The following is a 12370-nucleotide window of genomic DNA, read 5'->3' as shown; positions in this document are numbered from 1 at the left end:
TAATTAAACCTAGATCTAGAGAAGAATTAAACCTAATCCTAATCCTAATTCTAGAGAGAAGAGAGAGCTTCTCTCTCTAAAAACTAACTAAAGCCTAATAAAACTCAACAAAAACTAACTATCTAACTAATTGCCTTATCTCTCTTCAATCCTTGGGTAAAATAGCATCAGAAATAAGTTGGATTGGATCCAAAATGCTTCAAAAATCGCTGGCCACAAGTTGCCTTTAGTGAGTCACGTGCGAGCATCAATGCGTACGCATCCCTAAATGCCAGGAAACTATAGCAAATCTTATATCATTTTGAAGCCACATATGTTAGCTTTCCAACGCAACTAGAACCTTGTCATTTAAATCTTTGTAGCTCAAGTTATGATCAATTAAGTGCAAAGAGGTCTGGATTGACAGCTTTGCAATTCCTTCATTTCTTCATGAGTTCTCCATTTCTACATGCTTTTTCTTTATTCCCTCAATTCCAATCTTTGCCTCCCAATCCTGAAGTCACTTAACAAACATATCAAGGCATCTAATGGAATCAAAGTGAATTAAATTTAGCTATTTTAAGACCCAAAAAAGCATGTTTTCACTCTTAAGCACAATTAAAGGAGAATTTACAAAACCATGCTATTTTAGTGAATAAATGGGAGAAAAGTTGACAAAACCCTCTAAATTCAACACAAGATAAAGCCTAAAAGTGGGGTTTATCAACCTCCCCACACTTAAACCATAGCATGTCCTCATGCTAAACCAAGAAGGAAACAAGGGGTATGACATTTATTCATGCAACCTATCTATATGCATCCTATCTAAATGAATGCAACTAAATGCAAAATGATTCTACCTACTTGGTTAAAAATAAATCAATCCTCCAAGAGTATGTATAAACAGGTAGGACTAAAGTCATATGACGATTCATGAATCATACCAATTCAAGTATAAAAATGAAGTTCAAATAGACTTTCAAGAAGAACGCTCATGAAAGCTGGGAATCAAGGAATTAAGCATCGAACCCTCACCGGAAGTGTTTGCACTCTAGTCGCTCCAGTGTATAGGGTCGATTCTCTCAATTCTCCCCTAATCATGCTTTCCAAGATTTGTTTTTCATCTAACAATCAACAATTATTCAATGCATGCATACATTCATCATGGGGACTTATTCATAGGTTGTAATGGGGTTAGGATCAAGGTAGGATCATATATGGTTAAGTGGACTAGAATTTGAAGCTTTGATTAACCAAGACTTTCCCACCTAACCTATACAATGACCTATACAAATTCAAAACTAACCTAACTACCCATCTTTCACTTTTTTACATACTCATGCATTGTCTTTTGATTACCACACATATGCATTGATCTTTATTAATCTTTACTTTGCGGCATTTTGTCCCCTTTTATTGCTTTTTCTTTTTCTTTTTCTTTCTTTTTTTTCTTTTTTTTTTCTTTTTCTATATTTTTTTGTTAATTCATATAGTTTTTTCTTTTTCTTTATCATTTTTTTCTTTTATTTTTCACAATAAGGTATATACGAAGGCATCAATGCATATGGTTTAACATATAATTAATACATGAGCATGTACCCAATTTTCTAAATTCTTGATAGAAATACAAAATACCCTTTTATCCCAACCAATGTTCCAAGTTTTCCCACACTTGAATGATACTCACACTCACTAGGCTAATCTAACCAAAGATCCAAATAAAGGACATTTATTGTTTTCCTCTTTAAGGCTTGTAATGTGCTAAATTAAAGAATAAAGTGGGTTAATCGTAGGCTCAAAGTTGGCTAACAACGGTAGGTAAAAGGTAGGCTATTTGGGGAACTGAGCTAAATGAAATGATGGCCTCAATCATATAAATGCATGTATACATGGAATAATGGACATAAAGAATCAAATAAATCAAAAATTACAATCATAGAAAGAGAACAGTTGCACACAAGAAGGGAAATAAGTGGTTACAAGATGTAACCACACAATTAGGCTCAAATCTCACTAGCTTGTGTTCTTAGCTCAAACCCATGTTCCAAAATAAATTCTTTCAAGCAAGTTCAACAAAAATTTTTCAAATTGGTAGGGTGCCCTAAAATAGTTTCTTGGAAAAAAAATCATCACCCTAACCAAGTAGTCCTAATAAGAAAGAAGTGGTAAAATATGTACAAATTATAACTAACATGCAACCTATCATGCAATGCAACAACTAGCTAACATGGAAAACTAAGAGTTGGTGTTGAAAAGGAAATTATTACCCATGGAGATCGGTCATCGACCGAACCTCCATACACTTGAAGATTGCACCGTCCTCGGTGCATGCAAAGAAGAGCAAGGTGGATGGGTTGAAATAACTTATGAGCTTCTTCAAAAGGGTGTGCGTATGAACTTGTTTGTTGCCCCATTTAGAAACTCTTCCTTTTTTCTTCTTGGTGGTCAACCTAAAAAGAGAGAAAAAGAAATAAAATTAAGCCTATATCAAAGATATCAAAGCAAAAAGAATATAAGTGGGGGCTAATGCCAAATAAAAGTAGGGTTCTCACTACGTGTTAGCTACGCATGTAAGTGAGAAAGCAATATAGGCAAAGAGAAAATCAACTAATACTTGATGCAAGAGTAAATTCAAAGCATAAAAAGCAGTCAAAAGCATCAAGTTCAAACAAGAAAAAGTGAGTCATGAAAGACATGCAAGTTCATATCAATGCACAAAGGATGCAAGAATCATAAAAGATTGAGCATTGATTTTAAAAGTTTCTTCACCCAACAATATCAAACAAGTCAGGAGGCACCAAAATAACCAAGAAATTCTCAACAATTGAGTAAAATAATTAAACACCATTATTAAAATAGAAAACTTAGAATGAAAAAGAAGAACAAGCTATAGGAACAAAATTGAAATGCAAAGAATAAAAGTATGCAAATGCAATCAACAAATGAAAATGAAAGATGAGAAAAAAACTCTTTTTTTTAGAGAGGGTAAAGACTAAAGTAAGAAAGGGAGAGGAGAGGAGAAGGAAGGTATAAAGAAAAAAGAAGGAAAGAAGAAAGGGAGAAGAAGAAAGAAGAAGAAAAGACAAAAAGCAGGGTGCAAGGCGACGCGGACATGTCATCCACGCTTACACGTGGATGCGCAGATCAGTAGAGGGACGTGTACGCGTCATGCATGCGTACGCATGAGCAGGGTTAGGCGGGAGGCACAACATTAGCATAAATCTCGCCTAACTCTCTGGAAATGTAAATTTTGCATAAAAACTAATAAAAACATCCCTAAAAGTAGCTAGATCCTACTAAAAACTGCCTAAAAACAATGCCAAAAAGCGTATAAATTATCCGCTCATCACAACACCAAACTTAAATTGTTGCTTGTCCTCAAGCAACTGAAAATAAAATAGGATAAAAAGAAGAGAATTTACTATAAATCTCAAAATATCAATGAATATTAGTTCTAATTAGATGAGCGGGACTTGTAGCTTTTTGCTTCTAAATAGTTTTGGCATCTCACTTTATCCTTTGAAGTTTAGAATGATTGGCATCCATAGGAACTCAGAGTTCAGATAGTGTTATTGATTCTCCTAGTTAAGTATGTTGATTCTTGAACACAACTACTTTTATGAGTCTTGGCCGTAGCCCTAAGCACTTTGTTTTCTAGCATTACCACCGGATACATAAATGCCACAGACACATGACTGGGTGAACCTTTTCAGATTGTGACTCAGCTTTGCTAAAGTCCCCAGTTAGAAGTGTCCAGAGCTCTTAAGAACACTCTTTTTACTTTGGATCACGACTTTAACCACTCAGTCTCAAGCTTTTCACTTGGACCTGCATGCCACAAGCACATGGTTAGGGACAGCTTGATTTAGCCACTTAGGCCTGGATTTTATTTCCTTGGGACCTCCTATCCGTTGATACTCAAAGCCTTGGATCCTTTTTACCCTTGCCTTTTGGTTTTAAGGGCTATTGGCTTTTTCTGCTTGCTTTTTCTTTTTCTTTTATATATTTTTTTCACCACTTTTTTTCGCAAGCTTTGTTCTTCACTACTTTTTCTTGCTTCAAGAATCAATTTTATGATTTTTCAGATCATCAATAACATTTCCCTTTTTCATCATTCTTTCAAGAGCCAACAATTTTAACATTTATAAACAATAAGATCAAAAATATGCACTGTTCAAGCATTCATTCAGAGAACAAAAAGTATTGTCACCACATCAATATAATTAAACTAATTTCAAGGATGAATTCGAAACTCATGTACTTCTTGTTCTTTTGTATTAAAGACATTTTTCATTTAAGAGAGGTGAAGGATTCATGGAAGTATTCATAGCCTTAAGACATAGTTACTAAATACTAATGATCATGTAGTAAAGACACAAATATAGACAAACAGGAAGCTTAAAAACCGAAAAATAGAGAGATAAGAACAAGGAAGTTAAGGAATGAGTCCACCTTAGTGATGGTGGCGTCTTATCCTTGAAGGACCAATGGTGTTCTTGAGCTCCTCTATGTCTCTTCCTTGCCTTTGTTGCTCCTCCCTCACAGCTCTTTGATCTTCTCTAATCTCATTGAGAATGATGGAGTGCTCTTGGTGTTTCACCCTTAATTGGTTCATGTCATAACTTAATCCTTCTAGAGAAGTGTTGAGATGTTCCTAATAGTTGTTTGGAGGAAAGTGCATCCCTTGAGGCATCTCAGGGATTTCTTGATGATGAGCTTCCTCTTGCGTCTCTTGAGATCCATGAATGGGTTCTCTTGTTTGCTCCATCCTCTTCTTAGAGATGGGCTTGTCCTCTTCAATGAGGATGTCTCCTTCTATGACAACTCCAGCTGAGTAGCATAGATGGCAAATGAGATGAGGAAAAGCTAGCCTTGCCAAGGTGGAGGGCTTTTCGGCCATTTTGTAGAGTTCTAGAGGGATGACTTCATGAACTTCTACTTCCTCTCCATTCATGATGCTATGGATCATGATGGCCCGATCCACAGTTACTTCGGATCGATTGCTAGTGGGGATGATGGACCGTTGGATGAACTCCAACCATCCTCTAGCCATAGGCTTAAGGTCCAGTCATTTCAATTGAACTGGCTTGCCTTTTGAGTCTCTTTTCCATTGAGCTCCTTTCACACATATGTTCATGAGGACTTGGTCCAACCTTTGATCAAAGTTGACCCTTCTAGTGTAGGGGCATGCATCTTCTTGCATCATAAGCAAGTTGAATGCCAACCTTACATTCTCTGGACTGAAATCTAAGCATTTCCCTCGAACCATTGTAAGCCAATTCTTTGGATTTGGGTTCATACTTTGATCATGGTTCCTAGTGATCCATGCATTGGCATAGAAATCTTGAACCATTAAGATTCCGACTTGTTGAATGGGGTTGGTAAGAACTTCCCAACCTCTTCTTTGGATCTCATGTCGGATCTGCGAATACTCATTTTTCTTGAGCATGAAAGGGACCTCAGGGATCATCTTCTTCTTGGCCACAACTTCATAGAAGTGGTCTTGATGGGCTTTTGAGATGAATCTCTCCATCTCCCATGACTCGAAGGTGAAAGCTTTTGTCTTCTCTTTCCTCTTTCCAGAGGTTTCTCCGGCCTTAGGTGCCATCAATGGTTATGAAAAAATAAAAAAGCTATGCTTTTGCCACACCAAACTTAGAATGTTGCTCATCTTTGAGTAAAAGAAGAAAGAATAGATGAAGAAGAAGAAGAGATGGAGGAGAGGGAGAGTGATGTAGGTTTCGGCCAAGGGGGGAAGAGAGGGTGTGTTGTGTGAAAATGAAGAAGGATGAAGGGGTTTATATAGTGGAGGGAGAGGGAATGGGGTTCGATCATTTAGGGTGGGTTTGGGTGGGAAAGAGATTTTGAATTTGAAGGTAGGTGGGATTTTTGGGGAAGAGAGGATGGATGTGAGTGGTGAGAGGTGATGGGGAAGAGTGATTGAGGTGATTGGTGAATGATGTTTGGGGAAGAGTGTTATGAAAAGGTGTGAGAGAGAGAGGGAAAAGGTAGGTGGGGATCCTGTGGGGTCCACAGATCCTGAGGTGATCCTGTGGGGTCCAAAGATCCTGAGGTGTCAAGGATTTCTCATCCCTGCACCCTTTAGGCATGTAAAATGCCCTCTGTGTGCAATCCTGGCGTTTAACGCCAGGCTGATGCTTGTTTCTCGCGTTAAACACCAACTCTATGCTTGTTTCTGGCGTTAAACGCCACTTTGCTGCTTGTTTCTGGCGTTTAATGCCAGCTCTCCTCAGGGTGCAATCCTGGCATTTAAATGCCAGACTGCTGCTTGTTTTTGGCATTCAACGCCAGCTTCATGCTCTTTTTTGGCGTTAAACGCCAGCCAGATGCTCCTTACTGGCGTTTAAACGCCAGTAAGCTCTTCCTCCAGGGTGTGCTTTTTCTTTTGCTGTTTTTTATTCTGTTTTTAATTTTTGCAATTTTTTTGTGACTCCACATGATCATAAACCTAACAAAACATAAAAGAACAATAGAAATATAGATAAATAAAAATTGGGTTGCCTCCCAATAAGCGCTTCTCTAATGTCAATAGCTTACCAGTGAGCTCTCATGGAGCTTCACAGATGTTCAAAGCATTGTTGGGACCTCCCAACACCAAACTTAGAGTTTGGTTGTGGCCTCCCAATACCAAACTTAGAGTTTGATTGTGGGGGCTTTGTTTAACTCTGTATTGAGAGAAGCTTTTCATGCTTCCTCTCCATGGTTGCAGAGGAAAATCCTTGAGGTTTAAACACAAGGTAGTCCCCATTCAATTGAAGGACTACCTCTCCTCTGTCAACATCAATCACAGCTTCTGCTGTGGCTAGGAAGGGTCTTCCAAGTATGATGGATTCATTCTCCTCCTTCCCAGTGTCTAAGATTATAAAATTAGCAGGGATGTAAAGGCCTTTAACCTTCACCAACACGTCCTCTACCAATCCATAAGCTTGTTTTATTGACTTGTCTGCCATCTCTAGTGAGATACTTGCAGCTTGTACCTCAAAGATCCCCAGTTTCTCCATTACAGAGAGTGGCATAAGATTTATACCTGACCCCAGGTCAAACAGAGCCTTCTCAAAGGTCGTGGTGCCTATGGTACAGGGTATTAAGAATTTACCAGGATCTTATTTCTTTTGAGGTAAAGTTTGCTGAACCCATATATTTAGTTCACTAATGAGCAAGGGAGGTTCATCTACCCAAGTCTCATTACAAAACAACTTGGCATTCAGCTTCATGATGGCTCCTAGATATTGTGCAACTTTCTTCAGTTACATCTTCATCCTTTTCAGAGGAAGAATCATTCTCAGAGCTCATGAATGGCAGAAGGAAGTTTAATGGAATCTCTATGGTCTCTATACGAGCCTCAAATTCCTTTAGGTCCTCAATAGGGAACTCCTTTCTGTCTGGGGGACGTCCCATGAGGTCTTCCTCATTGGGATTCACATCCTCCCCTTCCTCCTTGGATTCGGCCATTTTGATAATATCAATGGCCTTGCACTCTCTTTTTGGATTCTCTTTTGTATTACTTGGGAGAGTACTAGGAGGAGTTTCAGTGATTTTCTTACTCAGCTGACCCACTTGTGCCTCCAAGTTTCTAATAGAGGACCTTGTTTCATTCATGAAACTTAAAGTGGCTTTAGATAGATCAGATACTATGTTTGCTAAGCTAGAGGGGCTCTACTCGGAATTTTCTGTCTGTTGCTGAGAAGATGATAGAAAAGGCTTGCTATTGCTAAACTTGTTTCTTCCACCATTATTAAAGCTTTGTTAGGGCTTTTATTGATCCTTCCATGAGAAATTTGGATGATTTCTCCATGAGGGATTATAGGTGTTTCCATAGGATTGACCCATGTAATTCACCTCTGCCATTGCAGGGTTCTCAGGATCATAAGCTTCTTCTTCAGAAGATGCTTCTTTAGGACTGTTGGATGCGTTTTGCAATCCATTCAGACTCTGAGAAATCATGTTGACTTGTTGAGTCAACATTTTGTTCTGAGCTAATATGGTATTCAGAGCATCAATTTCGAGAAATCCCCTTTTCTGAGGCGTCCCATTACTCACAGGATTCCTCTCAGAGGTGTACATGAATTGGTTATTTGCAACCATGTCAATGAGTTCTTGAGCTTCTGCAGGCATTTTCTTTAGGTGAATGGATCCACCTGCAGAATGGTCTAGTGACATCTTAGAAATCTCAGATAGACTATCATAGAATATATCTAAAATGGTCCACTCTGAAAGCATGTCAGAAGGACACTTTTTGGTCAACTGCTTGTATCATTTCCAAGCTTCATAGAGGGATTCACCATCTTTTTGCTTAAAGGTCTGAACGTCCACTCTAAGCTTGCTTAGCTTTTGAGGAGGAAAAAACTTGGCCAAGAAGGTCGTGACCAACTTATCCCAAGAGTCCAGGCTATCTTTAGGTTGTCAGTCCAACCATATTCTAGCTCTGTCTCTTACAGCAAAAGGGAAAAGCATGAGCCTGTAGACTTCAGGATCTACTCTATTAGTCTTAACAGTATCACAGATCTGCAAAAACTCAGTTAAAAACTGGTAGGGATCTTCTGATGGAAGACCATGAAACTTGCAGTTCTGTTGCATTAGAGCAACTAGTTGAGGTTTTAGCTCAAAATTATTTGCTCCAATGGCATGGATTGAGATGCTTCTTCCATAAAAATTGGAAGTAGGTGTAGTATAATCACCAAGCATCCTCCTTGCACCTCCACCATTGTTATTGGGTTCAGCCATGTCTCTTTCTTTTTTGAGATTCTCTATAAGATTTTCTTTGGATTTTTGTGCTTTAGCTTCTCTTAGCTTCTTCTTCAGAGTCCTTTTAGGTTCAGGATCTGCTTCAACAAAAATGTCCTTATCCTTGCTCCTGCTCATATGAAAAAGAAGAGAATAGAAAAGAAGTGGAATCCTCTATGTAAGAGTATAGAGATTCTTTTATGTGAGTAGAAGAAGAAAAGAATAGAAGAAGAAGGAGAAAAATTTGAACACAGAGGAGAAGAGAGGGTTCGAATTTTTTAGATGAAGAGAAGAGTTAGTAAATGAATAAATAAATAGAAAGAGATGAGAGGAGGAGAATTTCGAATATTAGGAGAAGAAATAAAATTAAAATTAAAATTTGAAACAATTAGTTAATTAAAAGAATTATGAAAAAGAGGAAGGAATTTTCGAAAATTAGAGAGAGGACAGTAGTTAGGTGGTTTTGAAAAAGATAAGAAATAAACAAAAAGTCAATTAGTTAGTTGAAAAAGATTTGAAAATCAATTTTGAAAAGATAAGAAGTTAGAAAAGATTTTTGAATTCAATTTTGAAAAAGATATGATTTGGAAAGAAAATATATGATTAAAAAGATATGATTGAAATTTGTTTTGAAAAAGATTTGATTTTTCAAATTAAAATTGATTACTTGACTAATAAGAAACTAAAAGATATGATTCTAGAATTTAAAGATTGAACCTTTCTTAACAAGAAAGTAACAAACTTCAAATTTTTGAATCAATCACATTAATTGTTAGTAAAGTTTTTTGAAATTTTGAAATAAAGATAAAAAAGATTTTGAAAATCAATTTTTAAAAAAAAATTCGAAAATAATAAAAAAATGAAAAGGACTTGATTTTTGAAAAAGATTTTGAAAACATAGGATTTTTGAAATTGAAATCTTGACTTGACTAACAAGAAACAACTTATTTTAAAAAATTTTGACTAAATCAACCAAAAGATTTCGAAATTTATGAGAGAAATAAGGAAAAGATATTTTTATTTTTGAATTTTTTTATAATGAGAGATAAAAACACAAAAATGACTCACAACATGAAAATTATGAATCAAAACACATGATGCATGCAAGAACACTATGAATGTCAAGATGAACACCAAGAACACTTTGAAGATCAAGATGAACACCAAGACTTATTTTTGAAAAATTTTCAAGAAAAGAAAAACATGCAAGACACCAAACTTAGAAATTTTTCATGCTTAGACACTATGAATGCAAAAATACATATGAAAAACAACATAAGACACAAAACAAGAAAATATGAAGATCAAACAAGAAGACTTACCAAGAACAACTTGAAGATCATGAAGAACACCATGCATGAATTTTTCGAAAAAAAATGCATAAATTTTAAAAACATGCAATTGACACCAAACTTAAGAATTGACACTAGACTCAAACAAGAAACACAAAATATTTTTGGTTTTTATGATTTTATTAATTTTTTTGGATTTTTCGAAAATTTCTTTTTGGAAAAACAAAAATAAATAAAGAAAAAAAATTTGAAAGATTTTTGAAAAATTTTTGAAAAGAAAATAAGAAGAAAATTACCTAATCTGAGCAACAAGATGAACCGTCAGTTGTCCAAACTCGAACAATCCCCGGCAACGGCGCCAAAAACTTGGTGCATGAAATTGTGATCATCAACAATGGTGCCAATAGACTTGGAGCTCTCAAACGTGAATCACGCTTTGTCACAACTTCGCACAACTAACCAGCAGTGCACTGGGTTGTCCAAGTAATACCTTACGTGAGTAAGGGTCGATCCCACGGAGATTGTTGGTATGAAGCAAGCTATGGTCATCTTGTAAATTTCAGTCAAGTAGATTCAAATGGTTATAATGGTTTTTGAATAATAAGACAAAATAAAACATAAAATAGAGATAGAGATACTTATGTAAATCATTGGTGGGAATTTCAGATAAGCGCATGAAGATACTGTATTCCTTCTGAATCTCTGCTTTCCTACTGCTCTCATCCAATCATTCTTACTCCCTTCCATGGCAAGTTGTATGTTGAGTTTCACCGTTGTCAATGGCTACCTCTCGTCCTCTCAGTGAAAATGGTCCAAATGCTCTGTCACAGTACGGCTAATCATCTGTCGGTTCTCGATCATGTCGGAATAGGATCCATTGATCTTTTGCGTCTGTCACTATGCTCAAAAATCGTGAGTTTGAAGCTCGTCACAGTCATTCAATCCCAGAATCTTACTCGAAATACCACAGACAAGGTTTAAACTTTTCGGATTCTCAAGAATGCTGCCAATGGATTCTAGCTTATACCACGAAGATTCTGATTAAGGAATCCAAGAGATACACGCTCGATCTAAGTTAGAACGGAAGTGGTTGTCAGGCACACATTCATAGGTGAGAATGATGATGAGTGTCACGGATCATCACATTCATCATTTTGAAGTGCAACGAATATCTTAGAATAAGAATAAGCTGAATTGAATAGAAGAATAATAGTAATTGCATCAATACTCGAGGAACAGCAGAGCTCCACACCTTAATCTATGGTGTGTAGAAACTCCACCGTTGAAAATACATAAGTGATGGTCCAGGCATAGCCGAATGGCCAGCCCCCAAAATGTGATCAATAGTCTCCTAAGATGAACAATCGATTAAAACTGAGACCAAAGATGTCTAATACAATAGTAAAATGTCCTATTTATACTAGACTAGTTACTAGGGTTTACAGAAATAAGTCTTAGTGCAGAAATCCACTTCCGGGGCCCCCTTGGTGTGTGCTTGGTCTGAGCTTGAGCTTTACACGTGCAAAGGCTTCTCTTGGAGTTAAACGCCAAGTTGTAACGTCTATTTGACGTTTAACTCTGGTTTGTGACGTGTTTCTGGCGTTTTACTCCAGAATGCAGCATGGAACTGGCATTGAACGTCAGTTTGCGTCGTCTAAAATTGAATAAAGTATGAACTATTATATATTTCTGGAAAGCCCTGGATGTCTACTTTCCAACTCAGTTGAGAGCGCGCCATTTGGAGTTCAATAGCTCCAGAAAATCCATTTCGAGTGCAGGGAGGTCAGAATCCAACAACATCAGCAATCCTTTTTCAACCTGAATCAGATTTTTCTCAGGTCCCTCAATTTCAGCCAGAAAATACCTAAAATCACAGAAAAACACACAAACTCATAGTAAAGTCCAGAAATGTGAATTTTGCATAAAAAGTAATAAAAACATCCCTAAAAGTAGCTAGATCCTACTAAAAACTACCTAAAAACAATGCCAAAAAGTGTATAAATTATCCGCTCATCATGGTTCATATGGCTCATATGGTTGATGGTATGGTGGGTAAGGATTAGGGTCATATGAAGGTGATTGGTGAAAAGGGGCTTGTGAGTATGGTTGAGGGTTATTTTGATAATTGGATTATTCTGTGATCTAAAATTTCACAATAAATTCTCGTTGCAAGTATAGTTTCTAAACCAATAATAATCCTTTCAAACAAAAATTTTGTTGTCACAAGTAACAAACCCCTATAAAAGTAACCGAAGTATTTAAACCCCGGGTCGTTCTCCCTAGGAATTGCAATAAAGTGTTCTTGTTATTGGCTATGTAGTATCTTTGGGGTTTTTGAGATAAGAGACAATAAA

General features: G+C 36.8%; 1 non-coding gene across 1 annotated transcript; it reads left to right on the top strand.

Annotated features, from left to right (window-relative positions):
• The first annotated feature begins 8214 nt into the window (after positions 1 to 8214).
• Positions 8215 to 8322, top strand: LOC112804354 (small nucleolar RNA R71). The gene has a single exon (XR_003202963.1). It is a non-coding gene; the product is annotated as a small nucleolar RNA R71 (small nucleolar RNA).
• The last annotated feature ends 4048 nt before the right edge of the window (positions 8323 to 12370 follow it).

Source organism: Arachis hypogaea, chromosome 5 (genome assembly GCF_003086295.3).
Source record: "Arachis hypogaea cultivar Tifrunner chromosome 5, arahy.Tifrunner.gnm2.J5K5, whole genome shotgun sequence".
Taxonomy (NCBI): Eukaryota; Viridiplantae; Streptophyta; class Magnoliopsida; order Fabales; family Fabaceae; genus Arachis; species Arachis hypogaea.
The sequence above is the reverse complement of the archived record's forward strand: the minus strand, read 5'-3'. Positions and strand labels throughout refer to the sequence as shown.